General features: G+C 36.9%; 2 protein-coding genes across 2 annotated transcripts in view; one reads left to right on the top strand and one right to left on the bottom strand.

Annotated features, from left to right (window-relative positions):
• Positions 1-16,957, top strand: part of LOC139934062 (dolichol-phosphate mannosyltransferase subunit 3-like) — a 535,719-nt gene that overhangs the window by 42,138 nt on the left and 476,624 nt on the right. The gene's annotated exons all lie outside the window — the stretch shown is intronic.
• The window catches only part of LOC139953929 (major facilitator superfamily domain-containing protein 4A-like), a 71,440-nt gene that overhangs the window by 32,764 nt on the left and 21,719 nt on the right, over positions 1-16,957 (bottom strand). The window lies entirely within an intron of this gene.

The following is a 16,957-nucleotide window of genomic DNA, read 5'->3' on the forward strand; positions in this document are numbered from 1 at the left end:
AAATCATTTTAAACCAGAGACAAACCAATAATATTTGTTTATGTTTGTTAAATTCACAACAAATAAATAAATAAAATCATTATAAATGCTTTAGATTGCATAGAAGAGGATATAAAACCAAACATTAACATCAAGTGAAGAACATGCTGAGGACATGTTTCAATTTATTGGGCTTCAAGTGAAGTTGAAAATTTTGGTCCTGAAAAAACCTTGGAAAACTAAGCATTTAAATGTAAGGGACAAATCTTTAAACATCCTCTTTTCAAACTTGAGGACAAAACAAAAATACTGAGTTACATAGCTACAAATATCGAATGAAGTCGAGCCTTGCGAAGACTGCAAAAGCCCCAGACAAACTTGAACTTGAGAAAATATAGTTAGCTGTTGCATACAGCTTACCAACCAAATGGACCGACGGTATAGATGCAAAAAAAGTAGATGTTTCGACCCCAGCAGAGTCTTTCTCAAGACAGCCTCCTAGAAAGACTCCGCTACTAGGGTAGAAAAGGGTAGAAACGTCAGGCCATTACTATCTTTTACAAACTTGAACTTCTGGGACAATTTTTGGGACCTTGTATACAGTGAGACTAATTACTTATTATGCACTTGAACATGTCCAAATGCTTGAATATGGCCAGGGCGAGATTTGCACCCTGACTAGTTGTGATAGAACCTTTTGTCTGTCTGTATCGATTGGTCACATCTGGTGAATTCAATTGACAGGTCTTTCAGTACAGTGAATGTTTCTGTTGTACTCGATGATAACCTTTAGAATGCCATTATATTCATGTAAATGTACACTCTGTATGTAAGTGGCTGTTACTTGTTTACACTGCTGTCATTAGGCCCATAGTTCATCAGGTTTGGGTGGGTTTTTTGGGGGTAAAGAAATATTTCTTTGTTTTTTAATTTAATATATATAATTAAATTGTATTAATGCAACTGTCAACTGTTCATTGCGTAACTTATTTGGTCCTACTTCGTCTCTTTGGTTAAATATTCAAGATTCAAATTATTTATGATAATGATAAAATATGAATTTTTTCCCCCTTATTTAAAAAATAAATATATTAAATGGGTTCTGTTGATAAGGTTTGCTAAAACATTTATTTAAATGGTGTCATATTATTGTTTGGAGTTTTCTATGTTTGGAACTGTTTGGAATTCGTTTGTTAAATTGTATTTGTATCTTTTTTCTTTCGCAAACATCAAAAGCCAAAGAACATATTGGTATTTGAAGACATGGACAAGCAAGTCACACTCTTCAAAACCAAGGCCAGTCATCTCGACAGTTGCCATCGCGGTCTCCTGCGCCACTGCCTTGGTGTACCCGAGTCTAGTATGACTATGCAACATTGACTTGTGCGCTCGCACATGCCTAACACTTGCCGCAACCACCCTGCTGAGAAGTTGTCTTCTCTTAATTGGCCATGCACTGTTGAGACTTGATGAGGTGCCCCTCGCTGTCTTCTTGAACCCACAAAACCAACCATCAGATTCCTCTCAACAGGGAAGACGCTTGATTGAGCCACACTTACATCTCAGATCAAAATATTACAAAGTCAACTCCATCGGCATTTTACTCAAGCAGATATCTAAAAAGTATATCATTCAAATAAATATCCATTCAAATTGCAGAGGTTTTAAATAAATCACATGACAGAACACTGCCTGCTAGTTGAACAAACTTTAATTCCACAAAATAGGGGTCCGTATGCTCCGCTGGTCGTACTTCAAGAGGCAAGGTTTGGATCTTTTTAGGCACTACTCGCTATTCCAAAACAATGTACTGTAGCTGTTTAAAGGAACACGTGGCCTTGGACCTGACGAGTTGGTCTATAAAGAAGCGTTTGTAACAGTTTGTTATAAAATGCATATGGTTAGAAAGATGTTTTATAAGTAGAATATAATGGTCCACACAAGTATCATCTGAAATTGTACGGTTGTTCTTTTACGTCGCGAACTAACATTGATGGCCATTTATGGAAGTCAAAAAAATTTGACTCCCATAAATGGCCGACCGTGTTAGTCGACAAGGTAAAAGGAAAACCATGCATTTTCGAGGCATGTTTGTGTAGATCATTGTATTCTACTTTTACACCATCTTTCTAACCATATGCATTTTATAACAAACGGTTACAAACGCTTTTCAAAGACCAACTCGACCGATCCAAGGCAACGTGTTCCTTTAAGTACACGAACAGCTCATGAAAAGGATAAGGAGTAATTCCACACATACATAATTTGAGAGACTTGAAGGCAATACCACAGGAAGAGGCAAACATCTCAATAATTGCATTTTGCGTTTTCATGAAGTGCCACATATCCCGGAAGATGCATGTAAGAAATTGCGACAGAAGTAGATCAATTATTTTCATAGTTCCATAAAGAGCCACAAATGTCAGTGACAGCATGACCTGACGATGCTGTTCCTTTCAGATGTAAAAACATGTTATTCAGATGGGCGTTTTAAAAGTAGGCCATAACACTCATGAGGTTTCCTAGAAACAGACGCATATCTTAGACCGAAAATACCATCAGCCACTATTTTCAAATAAGAACTTAAGTTTATGTAGAGGTTAAAGTTTACAGAGTTATTATGAGAGGTCTGCAAAGTCTGCAGTATGAATAGTAAGTCTGGATCATGCATGTGTTGATATTATGTGGCGTTTCTTGAAGACAGTTTCAAAATATTTTGACTTACTGACATACAAAAATGCAATGACTTAAAGGAAAAGTTTACCCCTGGTTATTTTGACTGTTCAAATGTTTTAATCAATGCATGTAAAGGTAGCTTTTTACACTAAAACTAATATTAATTTGAAATTTTTTATTCCAAAAGGAGGTTGGGCTTTTGTCAATAGCTGCAGCGATTCTTCCAAATTAAGTTTTGATGATCATTAATGTTAGGAGTAGTAATAACCAAAGGTATATCTTCCCTTTAAACCATCAACCTAAAATTATGTTTCCCTTTTACAATAGATACATGTACTGAATGGTAGACAGGTAATGTATCTGAATGGTAGACAGGTATTGTATCTGAATGGTAGACAGGTAATGTATCTGAATGGTAGACAGGTAATGTATCTGAATGGTAGACAGGTAATGTATCTGAATGGTAGACAGGTAATGTATTCAAGATGACAGCCCTTCAAAAATTCTTTCTCCATGAAATAAAAAACACAAATTCCATATTAGTGCTCGAGTCCATCGCTCCATCACTTTGAGATAACATAAAGTTAAAGAGCCTGAATCATCAATTAATTTGTGATGATCTTTAATTTTTGCAGTAATAACCAAAATGTATATCTTCCCTTTAAAGGCAGTTGACACTATTGGTAATTACTCAAAATAATTATTAGCATAAAACCTTTCTTGGTGACGAGTAATAGGGAGAGGTTGATAGTATAAAACATTGTGAGAAACGGCACCCTCTGAAGTGCCATAGTTTTTGAGAAAGAAGTAATTTTCCACGAATTTGATTTCGAGACCTCAGATTTAGAACTTGAGGTCTCGAAATCAAGCATCTGAAAGCACACACCTTTGTGTAACAAGGGTGTTTTTTTCTTTCATTCATATCTCGCAAGTTCGATGACCGATTGAGCTCAATTTTCACAGGTTTGTTATTTTAAGCATATGTTGAGATACACCAACTGTGAAGGCTAGTCTTTGACAATTTAAACCAGTAACCTAAGTTTACATTTTACAATGTATCCAAGATGACAATCCTTCAAAACAAAAATTCTAAATCCACAAAATAAAGAAACAAATCCTCAACATAAAGTTAAAGGGCTTTATTCCTCCAATTTAAGTTTTGATGATGATGGTGAATATTAGAAGTAGTAATAACCAAAAGTATACATGTATCTTCTCTTTAAACCATCAAACTAAAGTTTCCACTTTACAAAATATAAACTGAATGGCAGACGGGTAATGACAATCCAAGATAACAGTCCTTCAAAACCCAAATTCTCCCTCCTCAAAATAAAAAAACAAATCCCCTATTAGTGCTAGGGTCCATCGCTCCATCACGCTCCATCACTTTGAGATAACAAAAAGTTGAAGACCCTGAATCTTCAATTAAGCGGAACACTCACAATACCTCCAGGCTTTCACAAGGATGACAGGGGACCATTGATAAAAGAGAATTGAAGCTGATAGAAAGATGAAAGGTGTCTGGGGACCAACTAGGAAGGCAGCTCCTAGGATCGGATCATCACTCAAAATACAGACGGAGAAATCTCGGGAGATTAAGGCCAAATAACACAAAAAACAGTTGATCGTCCCCTCCCTCATTCTTTTTTGACACCAAATCCTTTTAAACAAACTATTTTTTATTTCACTTTGTATTTTTCACAGATTTTCTTTGTATTTCTCATAAATTCTACCGATCTTTTAAGAACTTGAAACTACATAAAGGAACTGGTGACTATAAACTGAAGAATAGAATCCATTAGGCTTGCCAAAGACGCACAGGTGAGCAAGAACACGTGAGTCTCTCCAATGCCTTTCTGCACAACTCTGCCGCGCGCGCCAAACATACGCGCACGCATGTCGGACCTTACTTGTCGGACCTTCATTGCGTTGTGATTGGTCAATACGCAATGGGGCGGAGCTTAATGGATCGGTCTATTGGTGGCCAGTTTGAATTAAAATGCTTGCCATTCTTCTCCTCTTTTTGGAAGAACCTGGACGATCAACCTGTATATATTTTTTTTACTTAAGACCCAAGCCATGGCTTTAACTTTCAGATGTAAGACAGAGACGATTTAGCAATGACAAATTGGAGAATCAATCATGCCTACCTAAACACCCCTGTCATATTACATTGAAGAGAAGAGGGTGGACGACGCTTTAGGGAAATACATTTGGGTTTTAGGAACGCCGGACTATTTGTTCAGCTATCAATTGGCGAGAACTCTGGGACCATCTTGTGATTATTTGTCGTGTTTGTGTAGGAGTATTATAGAGTAGCCATACAATTGGTATGCTAAGCAAACAGAATAGGCAAATGGGTCAATACTGGATGTAAATGGTCTAATGCACCAGACACAAATTTGGATTAGGGGCTGCAATATTTTTGAAAACAAAACCAAACACTTGCATAGCCAGAAAATAAATGAACTGTAAATCTTTTGAGAATGTGGTTTTGATAAAATGAAAAACATTGGTAGACCTGCACCAAGCACTAAAAAAGCCATTGCTTTTTACTGGGACTGAATCGAGTACGGTTGATGCAACAGAGAGTTTGGACAATAGTTCAGGTGGCCTTGACTGCATGCACGGCCTTGACTGCATGCACATGCAGTCATTGTTTCTAGAATAGTAAAAAATTCAAGATATTACACATATTTTGCACAGAGCACTGCTTCATGTGGGGTTAGGGTTTAAAATAAACTGAATATCGGCTATAAATTCGTAACGATGACAAGCTGAATTGTAATTGATTGTTTACAAATAAGTTATTATGCCTCCATTTCAGGAAATAACACAAATACCACAGGGTACCAGAAGTTTTGTAGAATTCAATGTATTTTGGTCTATATACAGATGGCTTGGTAAATTGAAAATAACCTAGAATCTACCGATTTAGCAAACTGGTGTCCATGATGCATACTATTGTCTGCTCCCTGGGTCGATTTCACAAAGAGTTTGGACTTAATTCCTAACTTAGGACTTAAGTCCTAGGGGATATACGTATATGGCCAGTCCTTAGTTGGGAAGAGTATTAACTCGTCCTAACTTTATTATTATTATTATTATTATTATTATTATTATTATTATTATTATTATTATTATTATTATTATTGGTTTATTGTAAAAAAATCTGTTTGTCACAGTCCAAAGGCTAGATTAAAATACAGATTTACATTTTTATATAACATTTTTAAAAAGCACAGGAGAATATTTATACACAAGAAACATTACAAATTTAAAAGCGAAAGTCAAAAGAGACGTTATGAGAACTACTAAAATTAGATAAAAAAAAGACAATAAATTTTAACAAGCACACTTAACTAACAAACCCAACTGAGATCAACCAAAAATCCACAAGAACTTGAGATACGACTAGTTTTAACTCTTTGTGAAATCCGCCCCAGGACTAGTAGCTTGTTAGTGCAGTTTGTACGGGTTTTTACATAAAATTGCTTTTTGATACTTTAAGATCTCCTGGTAATTGGATTCTGTTGAAACAATTGTTTGGCAAAAAGAAATATTTTGTTTTTAATAAAATCACGCAGATTGTGGTTTATTTTTTCAGACTTATACACATTTTTCACTCAGTGACCTTTTGATTATTAATTATATGAAATTGCAGTTGACAACCTTAGCACTGAGTTGATGTGAAGCATGATGTTTAGTGTTAGTAGACAAAGAGATTTTTTTTTTTCCCAAATTTTATTTGGTTTTCCGCACACTGCCAACATTGACATTATGTACGTACTGAAAGTACAATAGTTCCACTAATCTAAATGCTGTTCGCATTTTCTGAACAGCTGGCTGATTCCCCAATGGCAGTTATATTTGTAGCAATTAATGATTTTAAAGGCACTGGGCACTATTGGTGATAATTGTTGGCACAAAAACTTACTTGGTAACAAGCAATGGAGAGCTGTTGATAGTATAAAAACATTGTGGGAAACGGCTCACCCTGAAGTAACAAAGTTTTCGAGAAAGGAGTAGTTTTCAAATAAATTAATAAAGTTAATTTGATTTTGAGACCCCAGAATTAGATTTTGAGCTCAATTTTCACAGGTTTGTTATTTTATGCATATGTTGAGACACACCAAGGGAGAAGACTGGTCTTTGACAATTACCAATAGTGTCCAGTGGCTTTAACGTAAATGTAAAAAAAAAATTATCACTAAATGTGTTCTTCAGTTTGCCATCTGGGAATTGCCATTTCTTTATTTACAATGAAGCTGTACATCAATCTAAATAATGATAATTGCTGTTATGTCAAATATTGGATTACTAAATGAAGCTATTTTTTTCCCATTTCAATACCGTGATCTTGTGGTGAGGCTCTTGGATCACAAGCAATGTATGAATTTTAATCTACTCAAAATATTCACATATATTTCTACATCATACTGTCACAAATTTGTTGCCTGTGTGTCTATATGTTTTTATTAACAACTATTTGATATTTCATTCTTTTTATGTAGGCCCAATATTTGTCATATTTTTTGCTGACTGTTATTTGTAAATGCTTTATTTCAGCTTTTAAAGCAGTATTTTAATAAACCATGAATAATAACAATAAATGATTTTAATCTACTGAAAATTATACAAATTTCTACATTAAACTGTCACAAATTTGTTGCCTGTGTGTCAACTATTTGATATTTCATTCTTTTTATGTAGGCCCAATATATTCTTTTGCTGACTTTTATTGCAGTATTTTAAAAAACCATGAACAATAAAAAATAAATGTGGAAGACCAGACACACTTTTTGTGCCCCATCGTAAAGTGTTCTGCTATTTATGTTTGGTTGTGACTCTGAAAACTAAGTGGCTTTGGAGCATTTTGAGGCACTTTTCAATTCAAAGTACTGCGGTTATGCAACAATAATAAATCACTTCATAGGCCTAACCCTAAACATTTGAATCTCTGGCTTAGTGCACTGTGAGTTTAATTATGCTCTAACACAACACACGAGACCATCAGCTTTATAAAATTACGTCCCATCCAAAGGACAAAGCAATAATTGATATTTTAGAGTCTTGCTGAGCCATTGGACTCTTTCGGTACAGAAAAAAAAAAATTAAAAGTTCACAGATTTACAAATAACTTACAGGGTTTACAGAAGGTAATGGTGAAAGACTTCTCTTGAAATATTATTCCATGAAATGCTTTACTTTTTGAGAAAACATTAAAACAATATAAATTCTCGATATCGAGAATTACAGATTTATTTTAAACATGTCATGACAGGCGAAACATGCAGCAAAGGCAAGGGTGGGTTTTCCCGTTATTTTCTCCCGACTCCGATGACGCCTAAATTTTTCACAGGTTTGTTATTTTATATAGAAGCTTGTGATACACGAAGTGTGGGCCTTGGATAATAATGTTTACCGAAAGTGTCCAACGGCTTTAAGGACACAAGTGTCACGACTGGGACTCGAACCCACACTCTGCAGAGCTGAAATATTTTTAAATATTATATTATTGAACAGCAGAGCTTGAGTCGAATGCTCTTCCCGCTCGGCCACGACACTCCAAATAAAGAAGGTGACATAATCAGACAACCACATCAATAATGCAATAGCCAAAGGTGAACAGAGTACATAAAAAACAATCACCTTTAAAAACCCAAAGGGAGAAAATGTACTTAGTCAAACATTAACACGATTCTCAGAGATAAAAGAGTCTTCACGAAGACAAAAAAACAAAACGCAAAGTCTAACAACATCTGACACTATAGCCGGGCTCCGGTGTGCCCTGGATAGACTCTTGAGGTTGTGGGAACACCAAGACGACAGAATAAAAAGGAAGGCATGTTTGTTTGTCAGCTGCTTTTTTTTCGCATTTTAACACACAGCGTGCACGTGCTAGTGTGTGTGTGTGAATGCTTGGCAACCATTATGAATTATTGTGATCACAACTGTAATTTAAGATCAGGTGCCACAGCCATTATGGCAACTTCCATTTCTCGTTTTTGCAACTACTTCACTCTTTCTGGGTCAAGTGGCGAAACGTTTAGCCTAGATATACCCCCAGTCTAATCTCAACCAACCTATTATTACATTGTAAGTCACTTGAAAGCAGAATCAGGGTTTGTAGTATGTCTCTTGAGATGATCAGTAAAATCACTGGATTGGATTTCCTTCCACCGTGCTATGTAACATGTGTAGGCTAGCTCACAAGTGATGAAACTAGAAATTGTCTGCAAACAGACGAGATTCTTTATACAGGGGGTCAAAAGGGGGTTGGCATAAAACAATTCCAGAGGGCACTTCAAATGCCTGGCCACTTGTATCTAGTTTCTATACATTATAGAAGCCCCTTTTCATCACTGTGCCATTTTTTGGGGTGTCATTTTATACGATCATTTGATTTGAGTCTGAAAACAAACAATATTGTCTCCATGTAAATGGGAAACTAGTTTTTTTTTAAATAATGAAATTATCACATAATCCCTAATATTTTACTTTGGCAATGTCTATTCTCAAAAGTCAAGTTTCAAAATGGTAGGGTACCCCCCCCCCTTAGTTAAGCCACTGCGAGTGACATACTAGGCAAGAAACAAATAAAGCTCTGATGTGCACTGTATGGGAAGGGAACATAGGGAACTGAGACGCAATGAAGGGAGCGTGTTAAGAAAGAAGTGCATGGATTGAAAAGGGAACACTTAACTAACACCAGAGGGAACCGCATTTCATACATAGGAAACACTTGACCAACACCCTCCTATATAGAAGGACCTGCATTGAATGAAAAGGGAACACAACACCACATGGGGACTGCAAAGGGAACACTTCAGTAACACTTGATAGACCTGTTTTGTGTACTTTCCGCGTCTTTTCATGTGTTACTAGTTTGTGTGCCTTCAATTTTTTCACTCTATTCTTGCATAGTTCTTTCTCAGTGTACACACATTTGGGGGGGGGGGGTCCATCCAACAAGCTTGCTTTTAGGAGACCCTTTTCTATCCTTTAAAGATGCTATGTCGGATTTTGGGCCCCAAACATTAAAAAAAAATGGTATTTCAAAGAGTATCACCCGCTCTCATGCAAAACAAGTCTAACTTTTACTTTTAATGGTCAGGAACAATGAAATTCTTTTAAAACGTTTCTTATAAAACCCATAAGAATTGGTCACGTGATAAACTAATTTTGAGCTAATTTCACTGCTACTAATAACTGGCGGACTTTTTCGAGCAATGACTCAAATGAAAGCTTGTAACTTTCTCTACCCCCATCAAAATACCTATTGAATTCTAAATCAAAATTTTGGGTCAAATCGGCCAAAAATCTGACATACATTTTTGTAGCATCTTTGTTGTTATATTTTGCCATATCAAACGATCGATTGGAAATAAATTGAACTATTAACTATGAACCAGAGAATTGCCTTTAAGGTTGTCTAAAGGAGACTTGAAAAGCAGTTGTTTGGTCTTGAGTGCCTGGAATTGGTTGCCAATAAATTACTTTGAGTGACGTGGACCATGGGAAAATTGCTGAACAGTCATCTATATGTAGATAAAGAGCGAAGAAACCTACAACGACATCATAGAAAAAGACTATGAGGAATTACCATAAGGATGAGCTGGGAAGCTCCAGATTCATTTCATGCATGAGTGAACACCCAGCAGGTTGATACACAAGGTTCTAGTGGTAATATAATAACCAGGCGCCCGATGATTGGAGACACCAGGCGTTAATGAATAATGCATGGTGTAATCATTTGAAGAAGTCAAGGTGATGAATGCATGCATTTCATCAAGATCTGCTGATAAAACTGATCCCGCAGGTAATCTCTAAAATACACATCCTGACAAAACGCTGTGAATCATTTCAGGATCCGACCCAATTTCTATAAAGCTGCTTAGCAGTCAGCGGATATCTTAGTTTACTTTTAGCAGAAGATCGAGAAGTTGACAGCACATGCATGCTCACAACAACTTTATATTGTTGCATCACCCATCTGCTCACAAGAACTGTTGGCAAGTAAGCGTGCCTTTAGATCTGCTTACAGTAAGCAGTGTTTATGAAATATTAATTTTACTTTCATAAAAAAAGAATCTACACACTACAAAATTATGCTTATTCCAGAACAAAATGGCTGGCCAAAATACTATGGATAATTTCCATTTTTCCAGGTTTTTTAATGAGAGTAAACTGGAAAAGCCACCAGGGCCCAATTTTGGGGTGCTGCTTACCATGGATTTCTGCGCTTACCACAACCCATAGACAGACGCGCTCATATAGGGCACCATAAGCACAGAATATTTTGTGGTAAGCAGAGCCATGAGGTGGGCCCAGCTGTGTTCAAGTGCGATGCCATGTAGGGCTACTTTTGATCCCGGCACTTGGTCAATATTTGCATTTAATAGCAAATACTCCAAATACAAATATTGTAAATTGAAAGAGCAGTATGGCAAGGATTAGTGCTCCGATGAGTCCACCCTGCTGGCAAAATATGGGGGAGTTAAGGGTATGCACTACCTGTAAATAGCAGGGTTTAAGCAAACGTACATTTTTGTTATTGCAAAGTATCGCAGTCAGCAGCACCATCATTTTATTGGGTGCTGTGAACTTTTCACAGTTGTTGTTAAATAAGTTATCTCCAAATCTACTCTTATCCCCAAAAGTACAAAATTCTCTTCCAAATTTCGTCACAAAGCAGAATTTATTCTATATTTTTTTTTTAAGGTAAACTTTTCTGTAGAGCTACCGATATTTTATCTTGAGTCAGGATGTGTCATTAATCCCTGATGTCATAATAAAGTCGCACAGTTACTGAATCACAATTTCTTGGTTTGTGCAATGATAAAAAAAACTAAAAAACAATTGTTTATTAGAGAGATTAAGCTATTAAGAGATGTTAAATTTGCATCGGGGATAGAGAATATTAATTTTGGTTTTTACCCATACACCGATGTGTGTTAGCACTGTATACTCAATACTTTCCTGAGTCCTGTGAAAAAATATCACAGCTTGGCGTTTATATCCCCAGTTGTGGGAGTTTGCCGAGTTCCCTTGATGGGAAGATCATTTAAACAAACAAAGAAATAATATAGAACAATAAGCACACTAATCCTTGCATGTTTTCCAGAAAGCTTTTTTGGCCAAGACAGCTTAAAAGAGGACAAATCTGAGAACTCAAAATCAAATTGAACTGCACAGTAATAGGAAACTCTTGGCCTCAAACACTATAGGTTACCTTGAGGCTAGAAATCCTATCTGCTGTATTGCATTTACATTACTTGGTGAAGTTGATAAAATCGGAAAGGCTGAGTGTGTGCCACAAGGCAGTACCAATTTACAATGTCTTATTAATATTCTTTGTGTTTTCTCCCAGGTGAGCCCGCCGACTGATTTCAAGAAGTCACTGTATCCAGTTCTTCTTGGAAGTTAACCGCTCACGGCCTCTCAACAACTGCGTTTTAAAGGTAAAGAGCTAGCAAACTAATCACAGACAGTGCTCATGTTTAGTGTGATCAACCATAGACATAAAACAAATAAACCTGTAAACTCTTGGGTTTAAAGACAGTGGACACTATTGGTAATTGTCAAAGACCAGTCTTCTCACTTGGTGTATCCATGGAGGTCTCCATGGTGTATCGAAACATATGTATACAATAACAAACCTGTGAAAACTAGAGCTCAATTGGTCGTTGAAGTTGCGAGATATGAATGAAAGAAAAAACACCCTTGTCACACGGAGTTGTGTGCTTTCAGATGCTTGATTTCGAGACCTCAAAATTCTAAACTTGAAGTCTCGAAATCAAATATGTTGAAAATTACTTCTTTTTCGACAACTATGTCACTTCAGAGGGAGCCCTTTCTCACAATGTTTTGTGCTATCAACCTCTCCCCATTACTCGTCACCAAGTGAGATTTTATGCTGATAATTATTTTGAGTAATTACCAATAGTGTCCAGTGCCTCTCATCCACTGAGTGAGTCAGGAGAATAATAGAGAGAAACTATTGATGCACAATTTTGAGCGTGTAAACACATTGTCCTGAACTTTGGTTGAAAAACCAAAATCATCTGTTGCATTTTTCAGATGAGTTTTTCTCGAATATGACTTCATTTCAGAGGACAATATTGTGGGCAACTCTTTAAAAAACTGAAAGACGGGTATTTTCAAGCAACACATTTTTCCGAATTCCGTTCCAATTTCACTCAAAAAGAGTGACACATATTGAATTTCACTCTCAAAAGAGCGAAACTGACACCACCTGGACAAGAGAGTGAAATCTTCACTCTTTTACAGTGAGTAATACCTTTAATCTTGATTCCTGGGAGCTAGGTCGCAGCATTTTTACCACTGATCATGGACCCAAGTAAACCATCCGTAATAAGAAATGAAATTTCCCTGAAGGTGCTCGCGGCCATAATAAGGCAGCATTCAACAACGGATTAAGTTGCCTTTCCATCTACGGTATCTGTAATGCACGCTCGTGGACTTGTGAGTCCCACATAATATCTGGCACTGTGTACTTCCTTGATGATGCCCCTATTTGTACTAATGAAACCCTTGCAAGATATACCCCCCCCAAGACTGCATGCTCCCTCCCTTATATATGCCTGTGGACTATAGTCTTTATCCCTAATGCAAATTTAACATCTAATAAACTACACAACTTGCAGCTCAAGTTTCCTTAGCTTCTAGCTACTAAACAATCTCGATTGTCTAGTTGGTGAGACATCTGCTCTTTCACATGGAAGAGTTTAGTATTAAAGTAAAGTCTCAATAAATCAAAATGCTGTTTATCATGCACTGAGTGCAATTTTAACACTGTGTGTGATGGTGCGCAAGTGCGGTTGTATATGTATACATTGTAATACAATGTTAAAATGTCTGGCATGCACACAATTCACGTCTTTCCGAACCATGGTGTGAAGTTACACCGCATTTGATTGGACTAAAGTTTTGATGTTTTCACTGTTTTCTCTTGTCTGACAAAAATATTCAGCCAATCATAGTGAGGTACCGAGCACCCTGTTCGTGTAAATCTTTTTGATTTTTAGTGGCCAAGCATTTTGCGTCGAGATACTGATTTTCAGAATGTACTTTGAGTGCATGTTTAATTATCGAGCTCAAACGAGACTACTTTTTCATATAGACAAGCATTGACTGTGGGTTTCGAATCCCACCCAAGTAACAGGCCTGTGATTTGTTCACATAACTTGAGAAAGTACAGAGTATACAGTGTTTACAGAAATCGGTTAAGGGTTACACCAAATGATACATTTTCTTTACTGTACAAAGCAAGAATCACAACGAGCAAACAAACTTTCTCCATAGTTAAATGATGCAATTTTTATTTTTTATTTGAACAAGCACTAAGGTTCCCTTCACACCTCCAACAAAATTTAGCAATGTTAAAATTTCACTGGTGACCTTAGACAGTCCAAACATTGTTACGCTTTCACAAAGCGCTATTTGTAAAATTGTACAACCATGCTTAAATAAAGTAAGGGGTCCCTGCTAAATTGCTCTTATGTGAAAAGGGCTACAGACAATGTTTATCTCATTTGTCTCATATATCTATGCATCAATAAACAGAAGGAAAAAAAAAAAGGAAAACAAAAGAATTGGTGTCTGCCTGACTTGTAAAGTCCCGAGTTTACTGCCCCAACACTAAAATCACTGGCCACGAGACTGTGGTTCAGAGGTTTTTTTTCTACACTTTCACAAGAACATAATTTATAACTCCTAAGTACATTTCCTGTTCAGTGTACATGTAGTACCTTTGTTTATTTTTGTTCATCGCTTGTTATTGTCGTTTCATTTATTTTCTTACCAAACACTCTTCACAAAGCTGTACACTTTACTTCAGTGAAGATCGTCTCTTTGAAGACGATCCCCCTTCTAGAATGTTTCCTGAAGACCGTCTCCCATACACTAATTATCAAACGGTGCTTGCTCGTGAATTACAATGTAAACGTGCGTTACCTGACATCCCAGAAAAACAAACCATTTTGGTCGGACAACCGCAAATTGCCTGTTGCCACGAGGATGAATAGCCGGATACAGCCAGCTAGATATAAATTTGAAAGTAAATAAACGTTTTTGGACAAGCGCAATTTGACTTGACAGCGCTGATATACATAAACAGTTTGGAGAGAAACAGCCAGGATTTTCCAAGTGTCAAATGGTCAATAACTGAACTAATAACAGTTCTTATCGTGTAAGGAAATACAATTAATGGTATTAAAGCTTTGGCAATTATCATCCATAAATGCAAGAATAACCTTCTTAAAATCTCAAAGTGTTTAATTACTTGGTACAAGTACAAACCGGCCACTATCAGGATGTCGTGTTTAGGATCTTACTTATCAATTGCCATGCCTCATGGCAAGAAAAAAAAAACATGTAGTAAGAATAGTCAAACTATACTAAGATTACAGGGCTCGCGAACAGTGGTTAAAACAAAACATTACAACCCTGGACACTATTGGTAATTGTCAAAGACTGTCATCTCACTTGGTGTGTCTGAACATATGCATAAAATAAAACTGTGAAAATTTTAGCTCAATTGGTGGTCAAACTTGTGAGATAATAATGAAAGAAAAAAAACACCATGTCACACGAAGTTGTGTGCTTTCAGATGCTTGATTTGACCTCAAATTCTAAATCTGAGGTCTCAAAATCAAATTCGCAGATAATTACTTCTTTCTTGTAAACTAAGTCACTGCAAAGGGAGCCGTTTCTCAAAATGTTTTATACTATTAACCTTTCCCCATTACTCATTTCCAAGTAAGGTTTTATGCTAATAATTATTTTGAGTAATTACCAATAGTGTCCACTGCCTTTAATGTCTGCTTTTCGTTACATAGATCTTCTATTTATGTGTGCCCCACTTCTATTGTGTCTTCATGATACTCTTCTTTCTTTTCTTTTCTTTTCTTTTTTTTGGGGGGGGGATGGTATTCTTCTGTACAAGAGGAGAATGCATTGTGTAAGTGTGCTCATGGAGGAAGGAAAAAAGTCTGACAATTCTGGAAGGACGTTCCCTCTGATACATATCAGGCTGGGTCTCTGCTACTCTTTCAAAAATGTGAGCAATCAATTTCAATAATCAGGCAGTTGTAAGAACAAGTTGTACAAGTAATCAAGAAATCCAGATGTTTAACTAATAATTATACAAATAACAACAATCTGGGAGGCTAATCATCCTTACTAAGCAGCTGAGAAGCTGAATTGCGAAGGACGCGACTACAGCGTGTTTGAGCCCCAGTCATGCAAGGGCGCCTTAGGCAGCCAGCCACATCAACCCATATGATATAAGAACATGGAGCACAGCCGGAGATCGAGAATGTTTGCATTTTCAGGAGGGAGGAAAACTAGAGGGTTGAAAGGGAAAAAAAAAACCATAGAAGAGAACCAACATAAAACTCTGCTCACAAATGCCCTTAGCCGGGTATCAAACCAGGGCCAGTACATTAGTGAGAGGCGAGCACTTTTCGCTGCTACGCCACCCATGTATGTATGCAGCATAGAGCAAAGACATGCACCAAGGACCACCATTATGTCATCCATCTTACCTCAATTATGCAAACCACCAGATTTTGAATTGGGTCCAAATTTCAGCTCTGCTTCAGCAGAAAATATATTTTTTAATAGTTTGCTGTTCAGCAAAAGTGACCAGGATACCAGTCACAGATGGAAAATGTGACAAGAGCATTTTACGCTGTTAACTGTAGTCTGTAAGCATCCATGTTTATGCTAAGCTACTTTTTGTCTATGAAACTAGACCCAGATCAGATGTGTGCAGTATTCCAGCAGTACCTGGAAATGTTTGTGCAAAGTGTGTCGTTTGGTCTTTTTAAGCAAGACCTGGCACTAACCTACACTTACATACTTAAAATGTACACGGGTCTGGAATCAGCAGATTTCAGTCAGCAATGGGGAACAAAAAGGCATGTAGAACCTTGATGCTCAAAAAATATGTTGCTTAGATGGAGCCGTTTCTCACAATATATATTTTTTTTTTTTTACTATCACAGCTCTCCATGTCTCGTTACCATTTAGGTTTTTATGCTCACAATTTGTTTGAGTAATTACCAATACAGTGTCCACAAATGCCTTTAAGCAAGCAAGCAGGGAATACCCGAGAAGACATGATCCCAATCAAAGGGATATATTGGTATAGAAGCAAAACTAGTTAATGCCCCGACAGTTTGGCACCGAGCAGAGTCTTTCTTGAGGGCTAGACAACACAACACATTACCACAAACATAGTGTGTGGTGTGTTATCATTGGAGAAAGACTCTGA

Source organism: Asterias amurensis, chromosome 2 (assembly GCF_032118995.1).
Source record: "Asterias amurensis chromosome 2, ASM3211899v1".
In the NCBI taxonomy this organism is placed as follows: domain Eukaryota; kingdom Metazoa; phylum Echinodermata; class Asteroidea; order Forcipulatida; family Asteriidae; genus Asterias; species Asterias amurensis.